Here is a 13,973-nt window from a genome sequence, read left to right as displayed (position 1 = left end):
AATAAAAACGGATCTTAATCGTATTAAGGATCTTCTCTTTCCAGATAGGCCTGGTATTGCCAGCCTCCTTCTTCCCAGCAGCCTTTGTCCAAGCAGGCATTGATGGAAACATAAGCATAGAAGAAAGCCTGCCATAGAAATGGAACGCGCTATTCTGGAGTGGAAAGGGGCCTCTGAGAGGCAGCAAGGCAGACACAGATACGGGTCCTTGAAGCGAGGCACGGAGCACAGATAAGGGTGCCTTTGGGGATTAGGGCAGGGAGGTGCGTGGAAAGTGAGAGGGAGCAGGCCAGTGTTCAATGTGTCCGATTCTCCTGCTCTCTGGCCCATGCTGGTGGGGGCTGGAGAGCTGGAGCGGGAATGCCTGAGAGGGCACACTGTGCGGATAAATCCACATCCACTCCGCTTCTCATCTGTCGGCCGACTGCCTCCCACTCTGGGGTGACGTTATCCCGTTAATTACACGTACCGCCTTGCAAAGTCACGTGAACATAAAATCCCTATTCATTTCCCTTAATAACACAAATGTCAACTCAATCACAATACTGTAACTCACGCTAACAGTTCTCCGTTAGCACACATAGTCACTTAGCTTTCTTGGTGGTTTGGGGCCGCCCTCAGGAGGTACCGGCTATGCTGCCGAGCTCTGGGGTCAGGGCCGGTGTGGGATCGCTGCGTTCCATCGGACTGCAGGGCTGAACTGTCCACTTCGGCTTCTACTTCAGATGGGCCGGGGGTCTTTTGCCATCAACCTTCTTGGGTTGGTTCTGCCACCATTGTCTCCGCCTCCGCGGCCACTGTGTCATTCCATTGGTCAGGCTCCTCTCTCCACATGATCGGGGGAATTTTCTTGAACCAAGATGCGTTCCTAGTGATGAACTTTCCATCCCGTTCTGCTTTGATCATGGTTCCTCTTCGTCTGGTCACCGTCCAGGGGTGGCTTCAAAAGAGCTTGCCAGCTTCGTTCTTGATGGGTTCCTGAGGACCAATACCTCATCCTCAATATTGTGGTGTGCCTTCCTGGCGCGCCGTTTGCTGCTCTTTTGTTCGTTTGCTCTGACTCTTTTGTTGTGGGTCCTCTGCTTATTCATGGCTTTTGCCTTGTGCTGGTGAAGAGGTATGGAGGAGCGTAACATCACTCAGAACAGTTTCTGCTGGGGTAGTGTCAGTTGACACATGTGGCATCACCCTGTAATTACGGAGGAACTGGTATAGTTCAAACTCCTATGGAGCTTCTTGGTCTTTGTCGATCCTGAGGACCTTATTGATTGTTCTCATGAAGTGTTCCACACCGCTGTTCGCCTGGGGCTACCGTGGTGCGATGAGGTGATGTGTTATTTGGTGGTCATCCATGTATTTGCTTAATTCACCCCTTTTTTATGGGGGCCCGTTGTCACTTTATATGTGCCTGGGTACGTGTGTGTTGCAAACATCTTCTCCAGGGCTGACAAAGCTGTTTCCGCCGATGTAGATTTGACCACTGCTAGCTCCGAATGTTTGTCCATTGCTACTTGTACTGTGCAAAAATCGACACTCACTGATTCCCAGTGGACAGTGCCGTTTGGGGCGGATTGGATTGGTTTCCGCCGTTACTATTTGACCACTTCTACCTCTGAGTATCGTTAGTGTTCGTCCATTGCTACTTGTACTGTGCAAAAATTGGCATTCACTGATTCCCAGTGGGTGGTGCCGCTTGGGGCAGATTGGATTGGTTCTGGTAGTGGGGCCAGGCACGGGAGGTAGGATGATATGATTTACTCAACCTTTGCATCGATCTGTTGGAACCACACTCGGCTCTTATCCTTACCCTGGTCCTTACTCTGCCCTGGTGGCCTGCGTGATCTAAAACCACTATTCTACCTTGCAGGCTAGGTGGCACCAGGATGCGTGTCCCTCTCAAGATGAGGCGTTCATCCCTGATGGACAGTGTGTGGCAGACCGTAAACACCCCTGCCAGGAAGTTCCTTCCATCCATGGTGTGGTTGTGGTTGTTTTGGAGGAAAGAGTTCCATTCCCCTTCCAGGACGGCGTTCTTATAAACAGACATATGTGTTCTTCCATATCTGTGGACTCCGAAATTTCTGCCGCCCAGGTGGTTCGCGGGTGCCTGGACAAAATGTCTGCAGGCTTGTCTGCTCCTGGTCTGTATGCAAGGTCGAAATCGTATTCTTGCAGCTGTCGCATGCAGTCATTTCCCAATCCACGCCGGGTGGTGCTGCACAGAGCAGGTGAAAATAAGGAAGGATGAGTGGTTTGTGCTCTGTGTAGGTTTTAAACTTCTGCATGTACAGGTATAAATGGAAGTGTTTGCACCCTCACAGAAGGGCGATGGCTTCTTTCTCGATGTGTGAGTAGCGTTGTTCTGTGGGGTGAGGGCTCTGGATGCGTATGCCACTGGTCGTGTTTCTCCTGATGGGGTGTTTTGCACTAGTATGGCTCGTAGGTCCACAGGGTTTGCATCCACATGCAGTTCTGTCTGCAAACGGGTATCATAGTATGCCATGGTGGTATCAGCTGACAGCGACTCTTTGATGCTCTCAAAGGCTTCTTCACACACCTTGTCCCACTCCCACTTGGTGTTTGATTTGATCAGGGCTTGCAGTGGTTCTGAGAGATCGTGGCCAGGTTGTTGATGAATCTCCTGCAGTAGGTCACATCCCCTGGAAACTGAGAACATCTGTGGGTGTTGTTGGTGGTGCCACTCCCTTAACATCAGCTACATGGAGGGGGTCCCCCGACACGCCACTGCTGTTGAACACATAGCCGTAGAAGATTAGCTCCTCCTTAAGGAACTCGCACTTGTCCCTGTGGATGGTCAGACCAGCTTTGTCTAGCTGGCCGAGTACTGCTGTCAACCTGCCCATGTGTTCTGTTTTGTTTTTGCCGTACACTAGGATGTCCACTGACATTTAGGACCCCGCGAGGCCCTGTAGGATGGTCTGGATGGTTTGTTGGAATACTTCTGCTGCAGATGATATTCCAAAATGTAATCTTTTTTCTGAGGCTTGTGGAATCTGCTTAGATCACATGCTGTGCATAGGCCGACATCTAGTGGAAGCTGCGGAGTATTACAGTTTGTTTTTCGAAACTCGAAAATGGGCGTCGACACAGGCGTGCCAGTAATACTATCCCTAGTGTGACGTCCACTGTACCCAAGATCCCTCACGCGTCTGGGATCCTCAGATTGTTTTTTTCCGCCATACTGGTCTGAAGCATCTTGCGGAGTTCCCTGGCCTTAGCCATACTTTTGCTAATTATTGAAGTAAAATTATTTATTTACATCCTTCCCCACCCCAACGTCGACCCTCGACACTCGACGACGGCTGGAGAAGACATCGACCGTCGGCTGCTGCACGACGGATCTGAGCCTCGGAAGGCCGCTGGCCTCGGCCCGGGCCTAGTAGGCCGCTGGCCTCGGCCCTGCAAGTAGGGAGAGTGGGGGGTGGTACATACTCTTCACTCTTAGTATATAGGTACACCTTATATATTTCCTACACTTACCAACCCGCTGCCTCAAGGTGCGTATGGAGGGTACCCCTTTCCAATTCTGCCCCAAGTGCAACCGCAAATACCCTTGGGTCGACAGGCACGCCACGTGCAATCTCTGCTTGCCGAGGGACCACCCCGAAGCGAACTGCAGAGCGTGTAGTAGGTTTAAGCCTAAGACACTTAAGGACCGTTCGACAAAGCGTTGGGCCCACCACGCCAGGCAGGCAGCCATGGCAGCGGAGGGCGCCTTCAGCGATGGCAGCTACGCCGTACTTTCGGACGGTGAGGGCATTACGGCGTCGAAAGACTGCCGAGCGCAGGTCCCCGACCTCGGAAGGTTGTCCGGCAGGGGGGCTATGGGGAAGACCCCCGGCGACGCAAGCGCTACACACCCTACACACACTAAGCACACTAAGTCCAACCGAACCTCGACGACGTCGACTTCTCGGAAAGAGGCACAGATAGAACGGTCCGACTCGGTGTCCTCTGGGCGCTCTCGATCGAGATCGCCGCATGACGCAAGGCAATCATCCACTCTTGCCAAGAGTGCCTCGCTCCCTAGAGTAACGGAAGTTCGATCGTCGGAAGACGAAGACGACTTCCACCCCCAGGCCACGCTCCAGGAGACCGAGGCCGCAGTTAACACCAGCGAGGCCCCACGCTCAAAACAAGGTACCTCTCCCGACCCTCGACGCCAGGCGTCGAAAGTCTCTGAGGCCTCCAAGGGGCAGGGAAAACATTTTTCCACGCACGGGGAGGGGGGGGAAACAGCGGAAAGCACAGCCTTCCACTCCTGTAAGACCATCCTTCCACCCTAAGCAGACAGTCAAACATAAATCTACTGGGACATCAACATCCAGCAAGGCTACCCTTGATAAGTCCTCTAAGTTGCCTACTAAAGCCATACCCTGTTCCAAAGAATGGTCCAGTGAAGACATAGACAGGGTCATGTCAAGGATGTCTTCCTTAGCTGATTTTTATGACAAGAACCCAGAACATTTCCTTTCGTATGACCCTCAAGGGGCCACACCCTCAGGCTCCTCTGATCCTATCCCCCTAAGTAAAAAGGCCCGGTTCGAAAGATCTGAACCCTTCGAGGTGTAGCCTTACTCTACTCCATACTCTACTCCACACCCCAGATACCAAGGAGAGCCTTTCCCTGAAGGGGACCAGGAGTTTACAATTATGGAGGAACAAACCGGGACTGAATACTATGCGGACGATGAGGACCTGGAGGAGGTAGAAGACGAGCAGGAAATTTACAGAGTAGATTCCCCGGTAGAAAGCGAAGCCCCAGTTACCGACTCGCCAGTTGATAACCAGCCCCTCCTTAATGAAGTTCTCGCTCGCGCGGCAGAACATTTTCACATCGACACCCACGGTGTACAGGAGGAAAGGGACTTCGCAGAAGAGTTGGTGGGAGAAAGGAGGCCGGTCGCTCAAACCATCCCTATCCTTAAATCCATCCAACGTAGAATAGATCCATCCCTGGTGAATCCAAACCTCACCATAGCCGTCAACCCCAGAGTCGAAAAACTTTTTCGGGCAGCCCAGTCTGACCCTCTTTATATAAGAGGACAGCTTAAACCAGACTCCCTAGTGGTTACCAATACTCGGAAGAGGGCTGGGACACCCTTGTCGTCATCAGAAGCTCCTCCCGACAAGGAGAGCAAAAGACTATACGGGTTTGGCAGGAAGGTAGCCTCAACGTCCGCCTACCAAGCAAGGATTGCAAACTCCACCACCCTATTGGCAAGTTACAACTGCCATCAATGGGAAGAGGTCGCGGCGCTCATAGCCTCTGCTCCTGAACCGTTAAAGGGCCAGTTGGCTCGGATCTCGGCAGAAGGGAGAGCCGTGTCTGGTTGCATATTAAAAGCAACTTTTGACGCCGCGGACAACGCAGGAAGATTGATAGCAGAAGGTACTGTTATCAAGAGACATGCGTTGTTACGGCAGTCGGGGTTCAAAACAGAAACACAGGCTTCATTAATAGACAAGCCGGTGGAACCCGATTTATTGTTTGGGAAAGCGGTCGAAGACGCACTTAAAAATGCCAAGGACGAGTACGAGACTCTCAAATCCCTTGGCCAGCTTACCAACAAACCCCCTAATCAGAGGGGGAACAGTAATTTTCGTCGACCACGCGGCCAAAATTCACAAAGAGGCAACTATGCCCAAGGACAGGGTACACAATGGAACAACAACCAGCAGTCTACCCAGAGTTACAGCAAGGGTAACAAAAGAGGTCGTGGAAGAGGCAGAGGCAGCCCCAACAAGAGAGGTGGCACGCCTCCACCAAAGCAGTGACGCTCAGTTCAGGGTCCCTTCTCACGCAACCCCAGTAGGGGGACGCATTTCCAACTTCACCCAGGCTTGGGAAGGGATCACCTCAGACAGATGGGTGCTGTCAACAGTGTCCACAGGATATTGTATAGAATTACTGCAGCGTCCCCGGAACCACCCTCCACGACAAAGAATACACTCCTTAGAACATCAGAAGATCCTTCTCGAGGAGATCGCCATTCTGCTAGAAAAGGACGCGATAGAACTCGTCCCAGGACACCAGGTAAACAAGGGTATCTATTCAACTTACTTCCTTGTGCCAAAGAAAGATTTGACAATGCGCCCAGTATTGGACTTACGGCCTGCCAACAAGTATGTCAAGCCCCAAAAATTCCGTATGACCACGCTACAAGAGGTAATCCCCCTCCTAAAAAAGGGGGATTACATGGCAACCTTGGATATGAAAGATGCTTATTTTCATATTTCCATGCTCCCAGCGCACAGAAAATACTTGCGCTTCAAAGTGGACAGTCGCCACTACCAATTCAAGGTACTGCCCTTCGGGATAGCTTCAGCACCAAGGGTATTCACCAAGGTACTGGCGGTGGCAGCTGCACACCTACGCAGGGAGGCAATCCCAGTGTACCCTTATCTGGACGACTGGCTCATAACGGGGGAGACCCCAGGAATTTGCAGGTCAAACATTCAGAGGACTATCGACCTCCTCCACGAATTAGGCTTCTCTATCAACGAGAAGAAGTCAAGTCTGGTGCCAAGCACCTCAAAACAGTTCCTAGGAGCAATCCTAGATACTCAAAAAGGGTTGACCTTCCCTTCGGAAGAGAGAATTCGGAATATACTACTGCAAATTCCACATTATCAGTCAGGTCAACAAATAACGGTACGCAAAGCAATGCGGTTACTGGGCATGATGGCGTCATGCATTTACCTGGTCCCCCATGCGCGTCTGCGCATGCGTCCCATGCAGGAATGGTTGGCGAAACAGTGGTCTCAGGCAAGTGGTCAGTGGGACGATCTAGTGGTCGTTTCGCCAACACTCGTACAGAGCTTACACTGGTGGACAAGAGAGAATCTCGCAAGGAGAAAACCCTTTTACGATCCCGAAGTACAGGCAGTGGTGACTACAGATGCATGCCTGACTGGGTGGGGAGCTCACCATCTCCACCACACAGCTCAGGGTCTCTGGTCTCACTCAGTAGCCAAGAACCACATCAACCTGCTAGAGCTTCTGGCAGTATTCCGAGCGCTTCGGGCGTTCGAGCCCCATCTGCTAAACTTGTTGGTGCAAATCCGGACGGACAGCACGACAGCCATGTTCTATCTGAACAAACAAGGAGGGACTCGTTCGCCAAATCTGTCCAAGCTTGCCCAGAAAATCTGGATATGGGCACTCAGACGGAACATCTTCCTGTCATCACAACATGTTCCAGGGGAGCTCAATTCCCTAGCGGATGCCCTAAGCAGAGACTCCCTCCCAGAAGAACACGAATGGGTCCTTCACAGAGATATCGTAGAAGATCTCTTCTCTCAGTGGGGTTTCCCCACTATAGACCTATTCGCTACAAGCGAAAACAAACAATGCCCAGGATTTGCATCCAGGTTCCCCCAGCCAGACTCCCAAGGGAACGCCCTGTGGATGAACTGGTCAGGGATGTTTGCGTACGCTTTTCCACCAACTCCTCTCATCAGGAAGGTGGTGTACAAGATGAACAAGGAATCGATGACGCTCATCCTAGTTGCTGCCATGTGGGCGAGACAACCATGGTTTCCACACCTACGCAGGATGGCGGTGTGCGAGCCCATCAAACTCCCAGCCTGGTACAACCTACTGTCCCAGCAACAAGGTCAAACAGTGCACCAGGAACCCAACTCAATGAACCTGGCAGCATGGCTCCTGAGGTCATAGAGTTTGGGCATCTCAATTTACCACAGAGGTGTATGGACATCCTAAAAGAATCCAGGAAACCAAACACAAGGCACTATTACTTTGACAAGTGGAAGAGATTCGTTATTTGGTGCCAGAATAAACAAATCAACCCAGTTGATTGCACTCCTTCCAACGTTTTAACATACATGCTCCACCTGCTGGACGCAGGTTTGGTTTTTAACTCTCTGAAAGTACACCTGGCAGCCCTCTCGGCTTACACCACATCCCATAACAAAGTATCGTGGTGGAAAGTACCAGTAGTTAAAGCCTTCATGGAAGGAGTAAAGAGACTTCACCCTCCTATTTCGAACCCACCGCCAGGATGGGACCTCAATGTGGTGCTAGCTAAGCTCATGGGCCCCCCTTTCGAACCCATGCATAAAAGTAGTCTCAAACACCTGACTTATAAAACGGCCTTCTTAGTAGCCATTACCTCTATAAGAAGGGTCAATGAAATTCAGGCTCTGTCAGTGCAGGATCCTTTCTTTACTATCCACAAAGACAAACTGGTTTTACGCACACACCCTAGGTTCTCACCTAAATTTATATCTAAATTCCATGTAAACCAGTCCATCGAGCTTCCGGCTTTCTTCCAGAACCCGCAAAGCTCGGCTGAGGTGAAACTACACACCCTTGATGTGCGTAGGGCGGTCCTCTACTATGTAAATAAAACCAGACCGCTAAGGAAAACAGATCAACTGTTTGTCTCCGTAGCTACAGGCAGAGAGGGGGATCGCGTCTCTAAAGGCGCGATCTCGAAGTGGATTATCAACTGTATACAGCTCTGTTACTCTCTTTCTGAAAAAACTCTGCCTTTTACGCCAAGGGCCCATTCTACTAGAGGCATTGGGGCCACTTTGGCTTTCATTGCAAATGTTCCCCTCGACACCATTTGCAAAGCAGCTACTTGGAGCTCTATTCACACTTTTACTCAGCATTACTGCATTGACACTCAGTCCAAGACAGATACACAAGTGGGACAAGCGGTTCTAAAACACCTGTTTGCTCATGACCCTTCTCACATCCCACCTCCTTCTTCGGGTACTGCTCGCTAATCTATGCACAGCATGTGATCTAAGCAGATTCCACAAGCCTCAGAAGGGATACATTACTCACCGTAATCGTATTTCTGATGCTTGTATCTGCTTAGATTCACATGCAACCCACCCTTCCTCCCCTCCGAGAGAAGGCGCATGATTGCTTGTAGTCTTACCTTTCTGTCTATCTGCTTGGATTATCTGTACTCACGCTACTCCTCATGCTTCCTCATGTCAGAAAAAATACAATCTGAGGATCCCAGACGCGTGAGGGATCTTGGGTACAGTGGACGTCACACTAGGGATAGTATTACTGGCACGCCTGTGTCGACGCCCATTTTCGAGTTTCGAAAAACAAACTGTAATACTCCGCAGCTTCCACTAGATGTCGGCCTATGCACAGCATGTGAATCTAAGCAGATACAAGCATCAGAAATCCGATTACGATGAGTAATGTATCCCATATCTCCTCAGCCCTAAGTGCGTCCAGAATGTTGTTATATATCTCGAGGCGAGACCAGCGTGAGCTGGTGATAGTCTGCGTTTAGGTTTATTTTGGAGATAATCTTGGACCCTCTGAGGTCCGCAATGATTTAATCAAGTGTTGAGGTGATGTGTCTCTCCCGAATGATGGCCACATTGGGTAGAGGCAGGTCAATGCATATTCGGATCTTCCCCGGTTGCTTAGGTTACTACCATCGGGGAGACCCATGGTGTTGGTCCTGTTACCTCCTCAATTATTCCAGCTTTCTCCAATTTGCGTAGTTCTTTGGTGACTAGGTCCCTCATGTGGAAGGGTGTCCTCCGGTGTCACACTGCTTGCGGTTGTATGGTCAGGTCAATGTTTAGTTTGATTACTTTGTCCTTCAAACACCCGATCCCTTGGAGTAGCCTGGGGTGTCTCGCTAGGAGGTCGCAGATTTGTTCATCCTCTGTGATGTCGCAGATGAAACTGATCAGCCCAAGGTCTTCGGCTGAGCTCCAACTGAGCAGGCATTCAATTCCCAAATCTACAACATATATTTTGGACTGAATTTGCGGTCCCCCATTCCTGCTGAGTGCGTGGCGAAGCTGACCTACCATCGGTATGGGCTTCCTGCCGCCGTATGCGTATAGTTGTGCATGTGTGTGCTTCAGCATTGGTTGGGGTTCCATCTGGCACAGTCTATTGAGGGCACCACGCTCACTGAAGCTCCAATGTCGATGGTCATTGTCATCTCTTGCTCACCTACTCAGATGTTGCATCAGGGTCTTCTCTTCTTACTCTTTGACTGCTGTTCCCTCGCACCAGTATTGAAATGATATGTACCTTCCCTTTCCTTTTCCGTGGCTGTTGTGCTGCAATTGCTGTCCCGTCCTCTTGTCTTCTTCCTCCCACTCTGCCGACAAGTAGTCGTTTTCGACTTCAAACTGCCATTTTTTTCCCTGCTTCTTGTTCTTGTGTGTCATCTTCCTGGCTGGTAGTCGTTGGCCTTCTGGGGTACCCGAAGATTGGCACACTTTGGCATAGTGATCCAGTTGGCCACATGTGCCGCCCTGTTCTGGGCAGTTGCACCTGCCATGTCGCTGTTCCCCACCCATCTGCAGTCGTTGGGGCCCAGAATTCTGGGTCGCCACTCATGGGTTTGGGTGGGTCTGCTGTCATCCCCTTGTGGTTGTGATACCGCAATCATAGGAGCTGGTGTCAGCTGTAGCTTTTGCAGGGTTGTGTTCATGTGAGCAGCCCTCGCATATGAGATCCCTTTCTCGCATAGTGTTATCTTCTGTAGTTTCTCTGAATAGATTGTGTTTATGATCAGTTGTCTGATCTCTTTGTCAGTATTTTCAAACTCACATGACAGTGCTAGCCACCGCATTCGGGTGTGGTAGGCGTCAAGGGTTTCCGTCCCGCATTGTAGCGTTGTGCAGAAGTTGAAAATCTTATCATCTGGGTTGAGCTGGGACATGAAAGAGGGTGCGTGAGGGCGTCTGTTGCCTGTATTCATCGTCCTCATCCGGCGCACACTGGTGTATGTTGAAAATGTGTAGTGTGTCATTCCCTACATTCAGTAGCCGGTTGGAGCAAATTTTTATTTTGGCGTAGTAATATCGTTGCAGTCGATAGCCATTTAGAACTTCTGTATCCACAGGGCCCACCTGGATTCCGACTGATGATGGTTCTGAGTATGGGTCGAAGGGGGCTATGGTCATGCCCATTTGCGCCTGCGTACGCGGTGAGAAATTTGGGCTGAATGTGGGTTCCAATCTTGCGGGTGTGGATGGCCCTGGCATGGCAGCCATTGTCAGCTATGTTGAGTGGGGCTTGGCCAGCCACTCCTCCCTAAGTACAGCTTCAGGGGCCTGGACCCACCTGTATGTAGGGTTAGCCGCAGCATGTTGCAGATTTAAAAAAAAATGTTTCTTGTATTCTCTCTTTCTCTGCCATAGTGGGGGTTTCTGCTCCAGCAGCGGTGTGGGGCCTCACCTGTAGTGGGCTTCCAGGGATTTCATGTGCGTATGTGCTGCCTGTAGGGCCGTGTGCAGATTTCACGTGGCTCTGTAGTATAAGTTGGGCCCTGCGCCCTGGCGAGATGCATTTGTCTTTCATCTTTTGTTTTTCATGGGGCCCCAGCTACCTGGGTCATGTTGCCCCTTTATCGCCAGTGTTGAATGTGTCACTTTGTCCTGCTCTCCTGCCCGTGATGGTGGGGGCTGGGCTGGGAGAGCTGGAGCAGGAATGCCTAAGAGTGCGCTGCTGCGTGGTTAAACCCACATCCACTCCGCTTCTCATCTGTCAGCTGACTGCCTCCCACTCCGGGGTGACGTTGTCGTTTATTACACGTACCGCCTTGCACGGTCACGTGAACATAGTAGCCAGGAGAACAGCAGGAAAACCAACAAATAAAGTCCTGGGGCCTAAGGTGGCAGCCTACCAGCTTCAAGCACAGGCTTGCATTTGTAAATGAAGCATGCCTTTCTGCGAAGCTGTTTGACCTGCGCGGGTTTATCCAGGTTCATATTGAACTTAAGAACCACAAGCCTGCCCTGGCTAATTTACATAAGCGGGTTATCCCTTTTTGCCCCTCCCCAGCCCATAGCTTCCTCTGACTCCAAGCTCTCCACAATTGACACCTCAGCACTCTACCCCAAATAGCTACATAGACTTTTGCATAGTGCCCAACTTCCAGTGCTGAAGCATTGCAGCGCTGTTGACTTGTCCAGATGCTTGCAGGCCCGAGCGTGGATGGAACTCTGCATGTTTGGAGATTTTACTAATGCCTGTCATGTTGGGTGTCACGCAGGAGAGTCAGAGAAGAGTACCGATTGTGGTGTTGTATTCCTGTGAGTACACCTAATGCATGCTGGTGTTGGCGCAAATGCCACGGCCATTGACATAAATACGCTGCATCAATTTGTATTTTGAGGTCGCAATTTGGATTTTGTTGTCAGTCTATACTCATAGTGTGAATTCTGAAGAGTAGTGGATGAACGCAATGGTCGGTTTGGTAATGGGCCTTGCGTGTTGTGTAGAGTAGTTAAAAGGTAATTCACTGCCTTGCCTTCTACCATTGTCTTCTCCAAGTGCTGGTCCAGCAAGGTTGTGTACCCTTAGTTTCATTTTGAGCCTACCCCCATTCTTAGAATACCATGCTGTTTTCTTTTTTTCCTCTTTTCAGAGGTCTGCTTGGATATTGTTATATTCGTTGTGGTGCGGTCCCTTTAAGACGCGGGGTGTGATGTCATTCGTGCTACCAATAGATGGACCGTCACACAAGGCATGTAGTTAGTGAACGAGCGGAGCCTGAAGCTACAGCACAAGTCCCTGTTTCTTCTTGTGGCTGCACCGAGTCCCCACGCTACCCAGGGCACCTCCCCTCAGAGCGAGAACGATGGTGACAAGGAGGTCACTTGATGCGTGAATGACTTCACGCCGTCAACTGACCCTAGCGGTGCTCTCCGACCATGCTGCTATCCCTGTGAATACTGTGGTGAGCCGTGCACACGCTCCATTCCTTCCAGACCGCGCTGTGGTGCCACGTGAGGGGCAGAGTGCACAGAGGCTCCGTATTGTTAAGGGCACATGTTGGACTGCACCCCCTCCCTGAGTTAGCGGCTCCACCAAGGAGTGCTAGTGCGCCTCGGAGGCCTTAAAAAAAATATATATATTAAGGGAGAATTTATTTTTGCTTTCTCTTCTCTTCGATCTATGGACAATCTATCTGGGTTTCAAGATTCAGCAGGTTGATTGACCTGGCACGCCTGGAAGTGCCCTTGACCCAAGAGTCGCGGCTCCCTCGAGGAGTGTTTGTGCGCTCAGTGTGTGTGGTGATTGGGCCTGAGCACTGAATTGTTCTGGGATAACTTGTGGAACAGCGCCCCAAGATGGTTGATAATGCAGGAGTGGCCCCAGTGGCTGCACAGATGCCTGGACAACAAGGGTCACTGGCCCCTTTGGTGGAGTTCGATATCTCAGGTGCCCCATCCAGTCTGGGCCCCCCAGTGGAATTTGTGGATGGAAAAGCTGGAGATGTATTTTAACGCTCTGGGTGAAATTATTGACCATGCCATGAAATCCCTGCTGCTATATCCTGCCGGTCCGGCAGTGCACAAAAGTTTCAAGACTGCGTCCTGTGGCTAACTCTTTCTTGGCTGCCAAGGCTGTGCTGAGGGAGTACTTTACTCCAATGGTGAACCTTGATTATGAACGCTTTGTAATGTGCTATGCTAAACAGAAGGATGACGATGAGTCATTGGATCCGTTCCATGATAGACTGAGGCAGCTGGCGATCTCGTGTGCATGGAACAATGAAGATGAGGTAGTTTGTCAAAAGCTAATGGAGGGCTGCTCTTCCAGCAAAATGAGGAGACAGACCTTGAGAGAGCCTGGCATTATGCTGGCCACAATTCTCGAGATGGGTTGATCCCATGACTTGGCTGATGTACGTGCATCCAAAATGGAGGCTGCCATGAAAAGTAATAAACTGAAGGATGTGTGTGTGATAGGAAGACAACAAATGTCCAGGCTTGTCAGGAAGGGTATGTGGCCCAGGAAGAACAAATGGGCAGAGATGCCATCACCTTGCCCGTAGTGTGGGTATGATTTTCTGCATTCCACTGACTGTCAGGCAAAAGGACACACGTGCGGGAGATGCAGAGTTGCCAACCACTTCGTGAGGGTGTGCCGAGCTCCTGCGCCACCACACCATTGAGAGGCCCAACCATGCCTCGACCAT

Source organism: Ambystoma mexicanum, chromosome 13, assembly GCF_040938575.1.
Source record: "Ambystoma mexicanum isolate Mex_15411 chromosome 13, UKY_AmexF1_1, whole genome shotgun sequence".
NCBI classification, from domain to species: Eukaryota; Metazoa; Chordata; class Amphibia; order Caudata; family Ambystomatidae; genus Ambystoma; species Ambystoma mexicanum.
The sequence above is the reverse complement of the archived record's forward strand: the minus strand, read 5'-3'. Positions refer to the sequence as shown.